The 20,382-nt window shown below is 36.1% G+C and overlaps 1 long non-coding RNA gene across 1 annotated transcript in view; it reads right to left on the bottom strand.

Annotated features, from left to right (window-relative positions):
- Positions 1–1,244: 1,244 nt before the first annotated feature.
- The window catches only part of LOC129203726 (uncharacterized), a 28,745-nt gene continuing 9,607 nt past the window's right edge, over positions 1,245–20,382 (bottom strand). The window contains exons 2-5 of the long non-coding RNA XR_008576129.1: positions 15,795–16,219; positions 14,626–14,720; positions 4,235–4,338; positions 1,245–3,379 (exon numbers count right to left, since the gene is read on the bottom strand). This is a non-coding gene — a long non-coding RNA (uncharacterized LOC129203726). The remainder of the gene's footprint in view (positions 3,380–4,234; positions 4,339–14,625; positions 14,721–15,794; positions 16,220–20,382) is intronic.

Below are 20,382 nucleotides of genomic sequence, written 5' to 3'. Positions count from 1 at the left end.
GTCTTGCAGCTTCTCACAGAAGCCACCCCTGTAGCACCCCTGCTGCCAAAAGCTTGCCATGCAAACCCAATACAATATATATCACATTCTTCTACATAATTTCCTAGGACAGAATAGGCTTTTTGAAGATATACTTCCTAAGGAAAAAACTGTGCAACTTTTCTTACTAAAACTTGAATCTAGGATACACAAACACAAAGAGTCAGAGGCAATTTGTTGGCCTAGGCAAGCTCCTAGGAAAATACACACGTTTCTTCTTAGGTTACTGCACGGCCTTCTTTCCCCTCTGATCTCTTTTACTTTACTACTAAAAGTAAGGAATAATTTTGATCAAGAGAGTGCATTACCACCTGTGTTTTGCACAGTGATGAAATGGCAACCATGCCTCACACAATTTTCCAGATTGAGTAGCAAAATGCCATTCAGCAATAGCTACAGATTCTCAGACTGTACAATAGAAGGTTGTGCACAGTACAGAAACCAAGGCCACTGAAAACACCAAAGCTTCTCTACAAACTTTTGCACAGAATCCCCAAATTCATTGCTTAGGGGAGTCAAGCAAAACATATTTTAACTTTAACACAAAAGCCTTTTCAGACCTTTAAACTAAAAAAATACATGCACCTTTACATACATATATTTATTTATGTATACAGTGGCTGTCACATATCACGGAGCTCTGTCCTGCGACAGCTAAAACCCTAGCAGAAGGTTTTTTTCCTGTTTTGCATCTGAAAGTAATAAAATGCTATATTAAACCACAACCACTTCTAAGTAAAATGGAATTATGCAAATCCCTTAAAGTACGAGATCTATGTAATTCACATCTGGGAGGATCCTTTGCTTCTCCTTTCTATTCTGTCTTACCTTTCTGAGGTCAAAGATCAGTTGAGTCTCTCATTTTCATCTCAGATCCATAGAAACCTTCAGCATGATCTGACTCTTAGCCCCAGATATTCTCCCATTTCTCTGCTACCAAATTCCACACCAATATCCATCTCTATTTTAATGACCTGTGTGGTGTGTGCCTCCTTTACTTTTTTTATCAGAAGATTATGATATTGCCCTCTTCTTCACCAGGAGCCAGGCTTTGGAAAAGTAGTGTCACAAGAAGGAAGTCTCCATCATTCATAATTTTCTTTTTCTTATTTCTCCTCTTATTCCTTCTCTGTGGAAGTCATGCCACTTCAGGTGTCAACATCATAGATGCTACTTGAACAAGAAGATATTGTGAACATGTAAATGTGTGCAGTCAACAAGTTCTTTAATGCACAAAAATCTTGAGTTACCTCTTACGGAGGGCTCATCAGTGATGGCAAGTTCATTAAGCTAACGAAGTATATGAAGTTACACCCACACACATCATAATGTTTATTATATACATTCCAGTGTACTTTTAAATCACAGTAATAACACCGTGACAGGAGGGGAATCCATTTAAACAAAAATATCCAAATCTGTCTTTATAGAGGGTGGGTTTTATTTGGGGGAGGGGTTTAAACATTTCCATGTAATGATCTAGCAGATAAAGTTAACATGATTTACCTCTTTGAGTTGCAAGTCTAAAACTCACCTAAAGTAGACTCAAAAAAGTTGAATTTTATTCTTTAACACATGAATGAAATAGGTAATTCTAGCTGAAATACAAATATGCAACAACATACACAGCAGTATTTACAATTTACGGTATCTCTAGAACTTTAAATCTGGTAAAAAAATTTATAGTATAAGTGAAAGTTTTAATGCAGGATCATTTCCAATCCTGGAAAGTTTGTAAAGGGTACTCTAAGTCTTTCAAAAGACACGATGCAATGCTCCACGGGTTAATGACGAGTGAGTATCTCACTTAGAAATAATTTATGAATTAACAATCAATCACACCAAATTTCTATTTTCTGTAACATTTATCTCTCCAACGAGACATGTTGCATTCCTCATATTATAGTGGAATCTCAGGATCAACACTGATGCCTTGAAAATGGTTTGGCTTATCTATCAATAAACTGACCACCACCACCTAGCCACAACAATCACACTTGATCTAAGATGAATCCTAAAGTAACTAATTCCATTCTGGATGTAAAGATTGGGGTTTCATAACATAATTTTCTTCAGGCAGTCAATAACAAGGTTAATGACTTTGATGGATAGATGGCAGCTTCATAAATAGCGCAAGATCAGAAAAATAAAGTCTTTTTGTTATTTTGTTCTCTGGCTGTGGTTTAAGGAAGAATGTCCTGTAATGTAGAGGGACAAAAATCTCTGGAGAATGGCCTCTGTCATTCTGAATAAATAGCTGTACTGGTGAGATGAAGCTGAAGTTGTCCAAACCATGTTCAGACCATAAAACACATTATGTGTACAGTTTTAAAGACAGCTAAAAGAAGGGCAATTTAAATTTCAGCCACCTAAGTATGAACAATGAAGAGCAAAAAAACCCATGGAATATAATTATCAAATGAGAGCCAGCTCACTGAATTCCTGCTGGTCACTTCTCTGCTTGAAAAAACATTTACGAAGAGAGCCAAAGGGAGATAGAAGCTCGAGATCACAATTACTTCATTAAATTTATACACAATCAAAATAAGCAGCAGCTAGTAGCTGTTCAGACACCATATAAGAAAGACATTAGCAAACATATTAAAAATACATGAACATGAATGTGCAATGCTGAACAGCAGCAGAACAATTATAAAGTTGAAGTTTTATAGTGCTTTACAGAAATTTTCCCAGGAAATTAATTCTGAGGCTTAGCCTTGGTAAATTTAGTATGTGAACTGTGCACTTGTAATTAGGAGATGACAATAATGAACTAAGACTTCAAATCACTGGCATCCAAAATTCCAGAAAATCTCAATAAACTATTTGCAAAAAAAATCAGTACATGGTTTACTAAATATCCTGTCATCTGGGCAATAAAAACAGTAAGAGGGTTTCACTGAAATCACAAAGGAGTACATCTGAAGTTTTCACCACCATAGGAAATTGAATTAATGTAGTCTAAATACAATTTATATCAATTATGATACATTCTAAGGCCTAAAGGCCTTCAAAGTAAAGTATTAAAGGATAAAGCCAGCTTGTGAAAGAGCTGAAACTGAATTTAAGATCATACTATGAATTGACTTCTTACTCTTACAACTGCATGAAAGAGCATTCTGACAAGCAATAAAAATTGCAAGTTAAAAGAAACAGAATCTAGTTCACAAACAAGGATTTGATACTTGACGTCACTGCACGAGAAACAATGCTCCAAAAACAACTAATAGCAGTTTGAGCATCATCCGGGACCGATTTGTACATCTTGAAGCTGCATTTTCTTCAATAGCAGAGAAGTATCTGAACTCCAGACAAGCTGAGCAAACATATGCAGTTAAACCTGGTGGAATAATGAAGTGGATGAACTACAGCCACATGGAGACCAATAAGAAAAATATGTTCTATTAAGCACTTAGTATGTTGAGCCACTAAGAGTGCTAATTACTCCCCAGTGCATGGTAGATTGAAGTGAACTGTTTACCCAAAATTACCCGGCATCTGCTATGTGCCAGTGACAATTTTTATCAACTTTCTTAATTGAGAACAGCAACGTCACATGCATCAGACTATTTGAAGCAACACGGAATGATTTTAGCCTTCCTTCTATACATGGCAATGTTTTCAAAGTTATAACATATTAAAAAAGCAATGTTTGTGGACCTACTGGAATATAAGATTTGAACCACATAGCTTAACCTGATTAAAAATACACTTACATTACAAAGAAATAAGAAACAGTAGATAGGCAAAAATGCATCATCATCTGCAAAAGAACATGATAATTTTAAGCTCTTCTTTTCATTATTAGTTTTTGAGGAAGTATCAGCCTATTCTTTCACAGGCAGTAGCTGATCAACTGCTTATGACAGAAGAAAGCCCCTCTATATGTTAGGACCATAGTTATGCAAATATTGTCGCTAGGGTATGGAGGGGAATTTGGGGGGGGGGGGGGGGGGTGGAGAAAGGGAGGATGAATCTCTTGTAACTCTGCACTTCACCGAGTGAGGAGGGAAGGAAGGAAGGAGGAATCCGGTCAGTGTGGAATCCTGAATTTTCAAGGCTTCTAAGAAAAGATTGTCTAAATAAAATAATACTAAATAACAATGCCCAGGACATCAAATTATCGTCTACCCCATTCCACATGCTTCCCTTTCCTTTACACTGATGAAAAGTTGAGGGAAAGTAAATGTGTCACCTTAAGAAGCACATATCCTTCTCATTTTTCAATATCCAGCCAACTATACAGAGCAGCAAGCGAGGAGATAGTGAAGTCAGTCTCTAGCCATCCATTTTCCGTCCCTGTTTAGTCACAGAAAAATCCAGAGAGGAAGAGGTCAGCAGCTAGCATTTGATTACCTTGTGGTAGGACGGAAACAAAGGACAAATTTTGTTTCTTTCACATAACCCAGTTGGGCTGTGTCAAATGATAAATCAAATAGAGACAAGTGCATGCAGAAAGGTATGTTTTATTTGAATCAAGAAGCAATTGTTCTTAACTACCTGTAATAAATGGAAAAATAAAAGTGATAGGAATAATAGCAATATTATGTCATAATCCAGTAAATTAACAGTTCAAAGTGAACATATTCAAAATAATACAAAGAAGAAAATTTAGAAAAATATCTATATTAAAATTTAGAAATGTATAAATACCATTCCAATATTATCTAAAGAAATATTTAATTCATTTTTGTGGATCTTTTCCTAAGAACAACCTAAAAATCAGTCTTAATTTATTCTATTAAAACTGATGAGGTTTAATATAAAAAAGATCCATTTTTCTGGTTTTCTAGTTTCTAGTTAACTTCTAACATTCAGTAATACAAAAGATGCCCTTTCACACACACATATATATGGAGTTGTTCTGGTTTCAGCTAGGACAGAGTAAATTTTCTTCCTAGCAGCAGGGATAGTGCTGTGGTTTGGATTTAGGGTGAGAAAAATATTGATCATATACTGATGTTTTGGTTGTTGCCAAGCAGTCAAGGACTTTTCAGCTTCTCATACTGCGCTGCCAGCGAGGAGACGAGGGGTGCACGAGAAGCTGGGAGGGGACACAGCCAGGACAGCTGACCCAAACTGGCCAAAGGGATATTCCATACCGTATGACGTCACACTCAGTATATAACTGAGGGGTTGGCTGGGTGGCGGGGCTGATGATTGAAAACTAGCTGAGCGTCAGCTTCGGGCAGTGAGAAATTGTGCTGTAGTAGTAATACTACTGCTACTACTAATAATAATATATACAAAACAAGTCCTCCTCTTCCTACTACTACTACCTTTTTCTTTCCTTTCCTTTCCTGTCCTATGAAACTGTCTTTATCTCAACTCACGAGTTTTTCCTTTTTTTTTTTTTGTGATTTTCTCTCCCATCCCACTAGGAGGGGGGCAGTGAGCGAACGGCTGTGTGGTATTTAGCTGCCTGCCAGGCTAAACCACAAAGGGCTTTTATATTCCATCAGCACATTCAAACTGAAGCAGTCCTTCTTCTGTCCTCAAATATTGTAGCAGTAAGCAGCTGCAAAAAAATAACAATTTCCTTACATGTAAGTATTTATATATTTCTTCTATATTATGTTTCATTGTTTAAATGTACTGATTTTAATACATTCTTTTATGCTTAATTTTGTCAGCCCTGTAGCCAAAGAAGCTAATAAGAGAGAAGAGCCTTATGACTGTAGAGAAAAATGAAACCAGCAAACTCCTTTTGGAAAAGGCTTCTAATTAGAATCAAGACCGTAGTAAGAAGTAGTAAAGAACTTTATCAGAAACAAAAAAGAACAATTATGGAAGACATTTGAGACTATGAAAGAACACAACACAAGTCTGTTGTACTACCTTTTGTGTTCATCAAAGCAGCAGAAAGTAACAAACCTGATTAGAATGAAAAAGCGGCATATTTAGTGTCAGTGAGAGAAATATAATAAAACAGAGTCTCCCCTGTAAGCTAGAAGATAAATTCTGTCTTTCATTTTTTCTCACAAGCATGTGAGGATCTGCTTCAGGTAACCTGTCTGATAAGGGTTAATTACCTCTCTGTATTTACATTACTGTGTTTTTAGACAGATTCAGTACTGCTTATCCAGCACCACCAGCTGAATCTGCTTGCTTAGAGACATGAAAAAATCGTGACTAATCAAACCCCTGATGCAGATCAGACATTGCACCTACTGTTTGTTTCCTGGGCTGATTTACAATGAAATCTTAGGAATCATTACCGATGCATAAAAACACTGACATTTGTCTTTACAGCCAACTATCACCTGCTTAAGTATGCACCAATATTCTCTCTGAACTTTGTTATTTTATGTAGGTAAGAGAGTCTCAAAAAATGTTGGTCTCTCTATAAGAGGTAGCACACAGCACCACTCTAACAGCTGTAAGTGGGCTACAGGTTAGACGGCTGTGTAGCATGTACTAAACGATGTCTAAGCTTATGGTATGAGAATTTTCATGTTTTGTATTTACTGAGATAGCTGTTAAAGCTGTGCAGAATATCCTTGCAAAAAAGGTATCAGAACAGATTTGGACCTCTTTACATGGTACATAAAAAGGAAAATGTTATCAAACAAAAATAAGCCGTCAAAATTAAGTACTCCAGCAGAAATATATTAGCAGTAATGTAAACTGTAGAATTAAGAGCTACAAAATAGTTTAGCCTGTATTGGTGATAATTCATTTTAAAAAAAAAAAAAATCTTCAAAAATTTCTGTCTAAGAAAGTTAAATGCATATCCAAGTAGAACTAAACGGCCAAATACAATGGTTTTATGACAGCTGTATCAACGAACCTACACAGCTCATGGTCTTCAGCAAGTGCAAGATGGTTTCCTTAGATGCATCCTGAAAGTGTAACAGGGTTCCCTCTGGAATACTCTTTGCTTAGTATGAACAACAGAATTACAAACAGCAAGTTTCAAACCTACTCCAGTCAAGAATTTGGGACAAGTAGCATGTTAACAAGCCTTTTCACATGATTAAGACTGAAATTGAGGCCTCAGCACACAAAAGATACCTCGATATTTTTCTTCTAGCATTTCTTGTTCTACTCCAGAAGCTGTCCGTCTGACACGTCCATTTCCCAAAGGTGGTATAAGTTCTACAGAAACCAGGTGTAAAATAACCTGTGAGGAAAGGCTTCTTACTGAAGATTCGTCCTGGGAAGGTTTAAGGTGTTGTCAAAAGACATACTAGTTGACTCCTATCAGTTTTAAAAAACAGTATCTCAGGATAAGAACACAGAAAAGAGAGAAATATTATTCTCCAAGGGAAGAAAACAGGAATAGGAGGAGCAGAGTTAAGTATAAGTCACCCTCCAAGAGCACTGGGGGAATCCAATGTAGGCAAAGGGGAGGTGGCCATCAGGCGAAGTTTGGATGTAATTAGATGGAGCAGGGACAAGGTCAAATATATTTCACCAGACCAAATAGAGAGAGGAGTGCTGGCATATGGCCTGGTTTAACATTAACTGGGACTAAGAGGGTAAGATACAAACTTCCAGGCCTTGGAGTCACAGATCACAATTTTGAAAGGAAAAGCCTTCTTAAACCCTTCTTTGTCAAATGAATCAACAAGTACGCAAGGGAGAGATGATGCCGAGATGCTGGTTAATGAAATAATTATGGGAAATGTACAAGGCTGGGGTTGGTGACAGAGGAATCTTTGAACTTTCATAGTGTGCTTTAAGTCTTTCTTGGCTGTTTCTTTTCCATACTTCTCCAATTAAACATAAATAAAGTTTAATTTCTGTTCTGAATACTTAACACTATGTAGCAAATTATTCTGATAATTGAATAAAAATGCTCTCAAAATTGTTTTATTTTCAATATTTAAATGAGTCAGACATCTTCATCTTAATCAGACTTGTAGCTGTTAAAGAAAGTATACAAAATGCAATCTGGGTGTCCAGATTCCAAGTACGTACCCAGATTTAATCATGATTAGGACTACATAGTTACATAAATAGCAAGCACAATTGCACATAAATTATTATTCTCTTCTGAAAATAAATTTTGAGAGATCATTTATTGTTAAGATGTAGAGCAGGAGATAACCATCAAAATTTTACCATCTAAAACTTAATCTTCAATGGAGTTATATGGGAATTAAACTACTGTAATAAGTCATTCAAATTCCAGACCTTAATTTCTTCTATATTTCTTTCATCCAAGGATTAAACAATTTCACAACAGAGAGTCCTCTTACTTTCAGGAACCCTACTGATATGGTACGAACTCCTGATGTGTTATTAGTGTTCTTCATCTGCATATTTACTTAATATCATAATTTGTTTCATCCAAGTATTATAATAAAATTTGATTACTACACCAGTTACGGAATTCAGGCAACCACCTGCAGCTACACCAGGAAATCACTTTTGAAAACACTCAAATTCATCTTTTCCATCTTCCTCCATTCTTCAGTTCTGTCTTCAATCAGACTAGAATTGCCTTCAGAATTTCTAGTCACCTTCTTGGACACTTCTACCCAATGTATATCTTCCAGCTTCCACCTTTCCCATTTGTCCTATTTATTGATTCACTTGTCTCATATTTTTGTTTTCTTAGATATTTCTTCATAGTGCCATTTTAGTCAGTGTTTCAACATTTCAGTGTCACCTTTTTGTTTCAGGATATAATAAATGGTTCAACATTTCTTATTTTTTAAGTTTCTTCTGCAAGTTTATTTTACCTTCTTTTTTTCTAGATAATTCATGGTGTTTCCTAAAACTGCTCCACCTATACAATGTTCCAATTTTCAAGCAATTAAAGTTGAAAATTCCATCTCATTTCTTGTTTCTTCCAAATTATTGTCTAGTAAAGAGAAACAGTTTGTTCTTCTTTCCTGTGGCTTTATACCCGATTTTGCCAAAATGGATGAACATCATTCCAAATCTGTACCAGTATGAAACTGAGTATCTAGAAGTATCAGTGAGGGAAGAGAAGAAGAGAACAAATGTGATTTAAAATAACCCCAACAAACTCATCTGCATGCAGGGATCATTTAAGTGCTATTCAAATCCCATTTGACTTTATTAATTTTGTGATGGGCTGTGCTGAGATAACACTCTGGTCTGCTCATCAATCTCTCACTTATTTTGCAGGCAAGCAGTCTGCTTCTGATCACAATTAAGACCAGACCACTAACCAGATCATACAACCAATTCAGTTAGGACCAAATTAAAGTTTCTTCCGTTCTCCACAGTTGTTCTCCTATCTGCATGCTAAGAAAGAGAACTCTCTCTAGTATTCATCTCCTAATTCCGTTACACCTTATGCCAGCGGTCAAAAACACTGAACGTTCTCCATTTACTACATTTTGTTATAATTTGGGGGATTTAGTAGATTTTTACATATATAAATCTATGGGAAAGTCTACTATGCAGAGAAACTCTGCTCGCATATATATAATTCCATACCTGGTAATTTTCTTTTCCCATGTGAAACTCAAGAAAAAAAATAACTTTTTCATCTTTTATGGTCCTTTTCCACTTCCACCTCACTCTTACTGTTCCTACCAAACACTACAATGTCTTTCCACCATCTTTTGACTTGACTGCAAGTTATTTCCTACCTCCTTTCTCTTTTGCTTCAAACACTGGTCTCAAACTTCTGCCATCGAACAACGTTAATTGGTACAAATTTAGGACCTTTGGCAAATGAAGACAGAATCTTTCACTGGGTCAGGGATCCAAATGTGAGGAACAAGATTTGACGTAACTTTCCTTTGCTCTCAGAAACTACTTGCTTTCCTCCTTGTACAAGCTCTCCACCAGGGTCAATTCTTAATTCTTAGAAAATTTCTTTGAATTTATATTTTAAATTTTAAATTATATTTTAACTGCTGTTAACTGTTCCGATCTTTGGGAAATCCCTTGGATCCAAGTGAATCCAAAGTTGTTCTTTTTCCTCTAAGATGTCCAAAACATCTTAAAAGCTGACAAAACTCTTTTAATTATTTACCAAAACATGATGTAAAATCACAGTTCATAATTTTCCATTTCCAGATAAGAATAATATTGTCAACATATAAAAGGAAGCAAGGCATGAAAAGCCCAAGGGATTTTCTTCTTCTCTTTCAAAGTCCTGCAGAAACATTTTACATTATTTCTATTAAAATTGGTTTCCTACCATGCACACACAGAGACTATAACAGCAATTTTCCTTTCAATTTTTTTAAAAATGAAAATTGGAAATATGCAGAGCAAAAATTGTGAGTGATGCAGTTTGCATCCTTTCCTGTGCATTTCTACCCTTCATTTTATTATTCCAAGTGTGTCCGTCATCAAATGAAGCAATCTAGGTTTTTATATCTCTATCCATCTACCTATTCATGCACCTGCCCTTGGCTTACAGAGGGATACAATTTTCCCTCTAAGCAATACAATTAAATGTAAAAGTCATTGATGTGCTATATGCTACTAGAAGCTGTCTTTGCTAGTAAGAGAAAACAACACTATTATACCCAGCAACTGTTCATTTTTTTATTAAGTCTTCCAACTACCAATACATTCCCTAAAATCATTATATGAATAATACACCTTGTATATTTACCACTTAGGTAAAACATTACATTTAAAAATTCTTTTCACTAACACCACTTTTAAGATTGAGAAAATACAAGACACGCAATTCCAAGTGCCTTCCTTATATGATCTCCAATTTTGCATTTGAAGAAACATCATAGTATTGATAAGTTTAGATCTATTTCTTCCAGGAAAGACCTAAAAGATTATAACACAACATGTGTTTAGCAACTGAAATAATAAAATTTCTGGACCAAGTAGGAATCCATATTACTGAATTAAAAAACCCCACTGGTTTAGAAGTCTCTCCTTTTCAGACTGTCAGTCTGCTTAACTCTGATCTAGACTGCAAATACATTAAAGCACGGCCATTTTTCATGTCTAGGCAATGCAAAAAGCCAGATTCTGAACCTGGTGAGACAGCACTATAACCAACTGTTTCAGAGGCATAATGTTTTGTCTTAAGTACACTGTGAAAACTTTTATCATTAATGTTTACAGTTCGGTTTATTCAGATGTAAAATTACTTTTCTCATTTCTCTATATGATTTTCAGAACAAAAATAGCAGAAGATATAATTTTAATTATTTCTATCTTGGCACTTTGGGTTAACTAAGCCATTAACCAAGAAATTAGGCTGCTTCTTGACTTGGTACCACCTTTACTGTAAGCTGATAAACTGGTAGAAAATCTATTTTGGAAGGGCTACAAACCAATCAAGAAGAGCAGATAAAATGACAAAAGACCCATTCTTACATGGCCAGAGATGAGTAATCTTTGGTTGAATCCTAGCTCTATGTCTGGAACAATGCTTCAGGATCTCTCATAACTCCATTGTAAGCCTTAAGCAAAGTAAGATACAGGGTGGTGCAATACAGGATGGACTTTCATCTTTGCAATATATTCACAGCATTGGATCCATACGTAAAAGCTTTAGCAGAACACTTGACATTTCACTGTTCATATACGATAGCCAAAATATCACACGATGTCATGTCACGATGGATGCTTTGACAGGTAACAATGACAAAGCCAGCTACCAGCCACTTATTTTCAGGACTGTAGCTTGACCAATCTGGTTTCACCAGTGCTTTTGGTATATATGGCACCAAGAGATTTAATTCCCCTATGACAGATGATCATTTTGTAAAGTTTTAAAAGAAAACTAAATATATGGTGGAAGCTCCTCTAATCCTAATGAATATAGAACAGATTAGTAGATAAATACAAATTTAAAATGGAAATATGCATAGAAACTGTGATAGAAATAAGGACATTATTTTAACCACGTGATACAATTTGCTGAAATAGAAATACTAGTATGATAATTTACTATCTGTTTTTATATTATATGTTATTATATGGAGGTTTTGCAGTTCAGAGTCTAAAACCATTTTTCATTATTTAATGAGATCCATCAACAATTTAATTAAAACCAAGTCTCTCTCACAATGCCATATGTGTAGATTAATACATTGGCAAAGTGTAGGTCTGGAAGATGAATATATGACAAGACAAGCAAAGATGGAGGAACTTGAGATCAGTATCTGAAAACAAAAATTACATTCAGCCAGCCTAACTTCAGCAGGAAACAAAAAGACTCATTAACTTTTCTCATTAATACGCTGTCTCTTTACAAATGACTAATTAACTTAAACATGTCAAACATCCCAAAAAAGAAACTCAGTGTATGACGCATCTTCCCTTCCCTTGCTCTTTTTTATGTATGCTCAGTGATCACTCATTTACTTATAGGCAGGAGAAGAGCTTTACAGCTGGAACAAAAGCACTCTTTGATGTTCAGTGCTGGGACTGATAATGTTGTCTGCATGGTAAGATTTTTGGTTTGGATAGGGTTTTTTCTTCATCTGTGTGTGGGAAGGAAAGGGGTAGAAAGTATTGCTTGTTTCTACATCCATTCCTCTAAAAATATATTTCTGACACATTTCCATATCTTATTCACAAACCATACAGCCAAAGAAATTTGGTAGATTAAAAAATATATTTATGTATATCAAGGCACAAAAAGGCACAGACATTCCTAGGAAGTGGGAGATGCACACCCGGATTCCTCCATTATTTTCCAGTCACTCAATGAACACTTTGAAAAAGGAAGAGCTTGAGTAGTTGATCCTTATGCTAACCATTGGATGTTAGCATACATGGCCAGTATCAGTTTGTCTCCCAGGGGTTCTGTGAAAGGTGGCCAGTGAAAGTTCCTAATTCCAGTTCACCAATTGTGCGTGTGAAATAAAAGACACGCATAAATTTTTCTCATATTCAAGCAGATTTGCAGGAACAAGAAAAGAGGCTCTCAATGCCATTTGTAAAGTAACTTTTCTGAACAGACCTGAAGATTGAAAATCACCCAAGCTTTTCTGTAAGAGGGTTTTTGTTTGGATTTTTGTTGGTTGGTTTTTGGTGTGGGTTTTGGGTTTGGGTTGGTGGGGTGGGTTTTTTTTTTGGGGGGGAGGCTGTTTGTTTTGGTTTTGGGGGTTTTTTTGGGGTGGTTTTTTGTGTTTTTTTTTTTAAATAGACTGCACTTACAGCTTGCAATCAGTCACACCCAAAGTTGTTATGGCTCACAGTGGGTAATTGCTATCATACCAGATCTCAAGCAAAAAAAACAGTGATTAAGGTGCAATTTAAATGATTACATAAAATATTTCACCCTCCACATGTCAAAGTGAAACACCAGGTTCAGCAGGTTGAGACACTAAATAAACATGCTGGATATATTCACACATTGTGTTGCTATAAAGAAAGTTTTACTTTGCCTCAAGTGAAGGCATCAATCAGCCAGTTTTGACTCAGGGATTACAACAGATCTGATAAAACAAGATTGGTATTTCTAATGAAGAAGGGCAGTTCACAAGATAAGGGGAGAATCAGCAAGACTGCTCCCTGAGAAGTTCAGAAACAAAAGAGCTTTAAGGAAGAAAAAACAGATGTAAAGAGAACGCCTGGAAACCACAAGGAAGACTAGCTGTAAAAACTACAGGCTTCACCAGGAACTTGATCTGTCTTGTGAATGTGATTAAAGTAGCAAACAGTGTTGCAACGTGGTGGTTCCCCGATACCTGCAGCAACACAACTGCACGCACACTGAAGGGAGGAACTAGTTTAAGTTTGATCCTAATAAAGCAGATGAATATTCTCTCATTTCTTCATCTGTATTTTTCATAGTAAATGTGATATGCTATATCAAATCGTGTAAGCAACTATTTTAAACTGGTATTTTATCTTAAATTGGCTTACCTTAAGAATGACCCCCTGTTAACTGTTCAACTTCATTGTATTCCAGACCTTCACACATCGTGATCCTTAATACCTCCTACATGCTCCCCAGCAAATCGGTGCAGAGTATGCAGAAGGTAATAAACAGGTCTTGGCTCAAAACTTCACTGGTTGGGTTTAAGAGTTTCAATAACAGGGGTCCTAAGAAAAAATACTGTTTTCCAGTAGTAACTGCAGAAGTTCTTGTCGTGTCTGAAATGTGGCAAATATACTAACAGGCCTGGAACCATATCTTTCTGAAAACAGTGAATTATTTCTGTTGGAGACATCCAAGGCCAAGGATACATTATTCAATTAGAGTTTGGTATCAGACTGGGAGGAGCAGGAAGAAATAGGGGACATCAGCAATTTCCAGGGTATGTTTTTCAATGTAATAGTCACAGACATTGGATTACTATACTCCAATACCAGCACTGGATTACTATACTGCAATCTTCTCCAAATTTCTAGAACTCAAAAATTTCCCTTTTCTCATTTTTATGCTTCCTTATTATGACTTTGTCATTGAAACTGTGTTTTACAGTCTTACTTTGAATGAAATCAATGGAACACTCGATTCACAGACTCAGAACTCTAATGTATTGGCATCACAGGAGACCTCTTTCTGATTTTAGTTCAGACTAGTTCACCCAGTATGCATCCATATAATTTTAGATCACCAGTGCATAAAAAGCTGATTTTGTTCTATTACTTTATAAATGTAATATGAATCAAGAAAAAAAATAATATGCTTTCACATTCAAAGTGCAGGACAGGGTAACTTACCAAGTGTCATCACCACTGATTTTTCCCCTCAAGCCTCATTTGTACCTGCTTCTTGGATTTTATTCAGGTATAGAATTTGCATTTAGATTGCTCTCCTGGAAGGAAAAAAAAAAAAAAAAACAACCAACAAACCAAACCCACTCTGAAATCCTGTGACTTCTTTTAACCTTAATGCCGCAACAATCACAATGATTGCATTTGGCTGAAAACATTTTAGTTTATCAATCTGCATTTCACTATTTCCCATTTAACCAATCCAAAGTTGTTACCATCGAGTATTATTTTATCCCTTCCTTATTCAAACTTCAAACAAGATGACAATGGTCATGATCACACTTTATGTTATGAAAGGTTAGATAATATTTCTTTCTAAGCTAAATATATAGTAAGTAAAACCAAATAAACTTATAAAGATAACAAGAAATGTGTGACACTTAACAAGAGAACAATCTTGAACATTTCAAAAATACTGGTTAATGAAAAAGTCTTAAATTACTGAAATTAATACAGTTGCAGGAGAAAGCAGCCATAAATCTGTAATTGTGGAATTTATACTGGCAATAAACAGCAGACTTATCATGTTTTGATTTAATTCTTCAAATGTAGAAATTTTAAAACCAAGGCTTTTAATGTAACCATATGATATTACAAATACAGTACATAATTTTTTCTAGTCTCTGTAAATTCCCTTTAACAACTCTTTATCCCATTTTTAGCAATGGAGGAAATCTGATGACAGATTGTTTATTAGTTCATTAACTCAACATGAAATTTTCATCAATTAATTCTTCCCATTACGTTTTGAAAACATAAATAAACCTCCTCTTAGAACATTCTTCAGGCACCATAAAAATAACCAGCAGATTGTAATATGCTTCTCTACCATTTTTATGAATTCAGGGCATATGAGACAGCTATATACAAGAAAACATGCGACACCGCAAAAAAACACAGAACTGCAGCACTTAGTTCACAGATCGAATTTCTAGTATTGCAACCAATCTTTTGGGGGGACACTGCCTCCTTTATAAAGAGATAAGGGATTGATAATCTATTAACAGCCTGACCTAGGACTTCATACAAATTTAAGTAAACATAAATAAAGTCTTATGAAGCAATGAAATGAACTTTAAGTACAAAGAAAACGTAAAAAGTGGCAATACACATACCTGTTTGCAGAAAAGACAAAAACAAGGCCTCCTCCCACAAAAATGCTGGCCGTGAAAGCTAACAAAGAGATGAGTAGCGAGAGTGATCATGTGTTCTTTAAAAGGGCTAAACGAACCAGCACAGCCGTTTACTGCCTTTAAACCTGCCTCAAATTCCATTGAAGTCAACAGGACACCTTTGCTCAGCATTCTACATGATCTGGATTAACTCCAAAGGCTCCATCCCATCGTTGAGGTCCGCGTGTGCCAGCAGGCTCCAGTCAGCCTGTAGCTCTCCTCCTCTGCAACCACGTCCTCCTGCACCGTCCTCAAGAACGGGGTGATTGCTGATGAATAACCAACATGTCTTGGGTAGACATGAGGGTTACAGGCTGGTCAGGACAACTGGAACCTGCTGGTGAACCCAGGGCCCTGATGGCGATAACCTGCCAACAGTAAGAACGACATGACTGAGTTATCATCTGGGTATATGCACCTCTCTTTTATGCCCTGTGATTTAAAACAAAGTGCTAAACCAACATTTTTAATAGTCAATTACTTTTTTTTTTATCTACAGTAAGCTTGCTAACCAAATTCATGTTTTGAACACATCAACAGAAAATGTTATTTGTAGTGTTGTTTAGCTGTAGAATAAAAGGCCAATAACCAAGAAGCTACCAGCCATCATATCCTTAGCTTCACTTAAAATATAACATTTGTTCAGGGCTGTTCACTGTTCATTGCTGCTTTTGCTCACTGTCATCACAGCATGCTTGCACAAGCCATCATTGCATGCTGGACACCAAAATGAAAAGAAAAGGTCTGTTGTACGTAATCAGCCCATGCTCTGTGTATATAATTACCAAAGGAATATAACAACAGCGGCTGAGTTAAATTTCGTGGTAAGTAAAACAGATCTTTTCAGACTGGGATAAAACTGGTTTGAACACACACCACGTGCTGCATTTGGCACAGAAGCATCCACAATGCCGCTTGTGAAAAGTACTTCTCACTCTCTCAAAAGGAGAGCATTTATCAGACGTAGCAGTCACAGATTCTGAAAGTTATAAAGCTGTCAAGAAAATACTAATTTAATCAAGTGCAGGTTTCCATAGGGTAGAAATTCACCCTGATCTCAACGTGAGTGCTTCAACAGTATTCAGAACTAGAAGTATATTATGCTGCACATGAGATGATGCTTCACCATAGATTCATCTTTCAAATAAAGTAACACTTAGGTACAGAACAAACAAAGCCATGGATGTCAATATAGTGCACACGATAGCTGATGGGTGACAATGACAAAGCTGCCCAATATTCTGAAATCTGATCTGTTCTATATGAATTAAAAAATGAACATTAAAAGGTGCCAAGGGCTTGTCTTCCACAGACATATTAATAAGTAATTTTACTAAATTAATCTTTAATCAGTAGTTTTTAAGTTCTACAGTTGTAGTTTAGCTGTGCTGGGGATTTTATGTACCTTGGTCACAAAATAATCTCAAGTACTGCAGGATGACTAAATCTGGCCCATATGAATAAGGGCTGGTACCAGCTAGGTCCTCTTGCTCACACAACCCTGCCCAGTGAACTAGCCCAGTAGCCAAAGCATCCCTCAAGATCCTAAATGCTCACGCATGGGTCTATCAGAAAATTTTCTGTTGAGACATCCAGCTGAAAAGAATTTGTGCCATTGGTGATATGGAACCTGCTTCTACCTGTTTAGGGCCGAGCCACACTAAAAGGATCATCTGTAGGTGTGTCTTAAAACCTGCTCCCTAGGCAATCCCATTTTCCATGTCTGCATGCATCTCTGCATGGAGTCCTCTCTCCAAAACTCTTGACAGAGTTTTGGTACAATTAACACATTATTTTAAACAACCATTGAAAATTAAAAATATCTTTAGAAATATAGAAATTAAACAGAAAATCGGATCAGGAGTCCCTGTAAATAAACATCTTGCCTTTAACATAACCAACAGAAAAGCCTGAAAGAAGGACCACAAAGAAGCAAGTGAAGTGTACGATGTGCACAGATGGGGGAACGGCAATGAACTTCAATTTCCACCACCTCTCACGCTAACCTCTGGGCATTAGGTAGATGAATAACTTCAGGTTCATCATGCACTAACAAAATTGTTACAATTATTGATCATTTATACATAATTTTTTTGGACCTAAGATTTTTGCTACTGAAGATTAAGATGTACATTTCTCCAGTCTAAATCACCAGAAACTATATGTTAATTATATTTTACGAAGTACTGTTCAACAGATACATAATACATTATGTATTTAAGCACCAGTTCACACCAATACCATTAAAGCTTTAAGTTTCCTAGGATAAACTGAATAGACATATACAGTATCATACATGTGTATGCGTACATATATGATATGATAAAAATAATTTAATTGTTCCAAACTTTAAGCTTTAAAATTGTTAAATTAACTTAGATGTTGGAAATAACATGTCAGTGAGATATACTCTAACATTTAAACCGACTGTGGTTGTGAATTTAGAATCTGATTTGGGGCTTTTTTTGGGGGGGGGGGGAGGTGTGTGTGTAGAAATGTGGTATGAAATTACAAGACTCTAATCAAAGATTGAAAGTTTCCTGGGAAATATCTTGAGCGAGACTGTATTTCTCAATGAACCAGTAACAGCATTAGGAATTGGTTCAATAAATATGAGCTGACTTAGAGTCCATTTTTAGTGTTTCTTAATGCAAAGCATGACCCAGTGTTTACTGAAGTTAACAGCATTCCTTTCATTGTTATCAGCAGATTTCCAATGAGAATCACAGCGCATTCATTTTCATTTGCATTATTTAACAACATAAATGTATGTACATTTAAACTCCAATCTCATATGAAAAAGAAGGAGATGCTGAGAAACACTGAAATAATGGGGGAGGGGGCGGTGTTGCCACATCTGATCTGCTGTTCATAATCTGCAGTGTCTCACCAGGTGGTGGCAGGTTCTGTAGCATCTCAACAGTCTACTTCTGCTGTAAAAGCAAATATCTGATTTAACTCAGTATTTCACTGATCATGCAACCAAACACATTATGCAACTTCATACACACCCAAAGCTCCTAACAGAACTGGAGTCAATAGTTTTATGAAAGCCGTTGGCAGCCATTTACACTTCTATGGGTCTTAGATTATTTTATACATATGTAACAAAAATATGTGTGTCTGTGTACATAGATGCATATATTTATGCAATATTGATACCTAGTAAACACTGGTATTCATAATATCTACATTGGTCTATTTTATTCTTTACTACTTGCTTGCTAATTTTCAACTACTGCTTCATTTCAGAATATTACTAAAAAATGCAGAAAGTGCCCATGCACTGCAGCAAAAACCTGTAATTCATGACCTGAGGTTTCCTTTTATGAGTTTCTAACTATCTCCTATTCATTCCATCCCTTAATCAAATCTGCAACTGCCACCTCCAATTTCTGATTAAATATTCCAATTAGACGAACTTTAAAAAGTGCCCCAAAGAGCAAGTAATTCCTACAGCTGCTGGTTTATTACTTTTTCTCACTTGAGTCTGACTCTTAGCTATTAATAAAATAGTTCATCATTTAATTAACTGGACTGATTGGCTGAAGACTTTCTTGCTTAATAAGCAGCCAGTGTTCCAGGTGAGCTGACACGAGATCTCTTTCCTAGCATTTCAGCCAGCTCCTACGAACACATATGCGAACGCACTCCGTCTCGATACAGAATCTCAACGCGCCAATCCAAGTACCGCAGAGGGTGAGCTATTCCCACCTGTGAAACAGAGGCGGCTGTAAACAAAATGTGCTCTGCAACTGTATGCAGGAAATTTTCACCTAACAAAGCACTGCTAATTAGCCTGGCTGGACAAGAGGACTGGGATACTGTTTGTACAGTAGCAGGCTTGGCATTTTTTAAAATAAATAATGCTATTGGCATTGGCTTTGCTTTGTTTTTATTTGGATGTCCAGGTACATTTCCAATGAGGTGGTAAGCTCTACTTAAAAATTTAAGTTTAAATACAAGTTCAGAAAAGCACACAAGTGTTAAGACCTAGCGAGAAACTTCAAACTTTGCTTGTGAAGTTCAGCATTTTCTTAAAACAGCAACAATAAAAAAATGAGGATTTACCTTACCAGATAACATAAAAAATCAGAAGCAAAGGTGCAAACAGTTAATTAATGCAAAAACCCAAGTCCCATACTCAGCTGGATAAAGAAGACATGGGTAGACCTGTGGAGCCTCAGGGCTTTATGACAAAAAAAAAAAAAAAACTTAATTTCCAATTCTTCTGACAGTGAAATGGACCCAGTTTTCCCTGGAGCAAAACATTTGTACTTACTGTTTTAAAAAAATCAATGTACTGCACAATTATTTCCTTTAGAGTTCGTAAGTCTGCTTTTCTTCTTCCTAATACTGTGAAGAAAACATTTACTTTTAACAGAACTTTGATTCGGGATTACAGAAGGACTGATTTGCATCTCATTATTTTTTTTCTGATGTTAAAATAATCAACAGTCTTAGAACGTTTTAAAACTCAGTGTCCTTTAAAGGTTAGCTTCCTAATATACCTAATAGGATAATACTAAAA

This window comes from Grus americana, chromosome 2, assembly GCF_028858705.1.
Source record: "Grus americana isolate bGruAme1 chromosome 2, bGruAme1.mat, whole genome shotgun sequence".
NCBI lineage: Eukaryota > Metazoa > Chordata > Aves > Gruiformes > Gruidae > Grus > Grus americana.
Note: the sequence above shows the minus strand (reverse complement) of the source record. Positions and strands in the feature narration are given on the sequence as shown.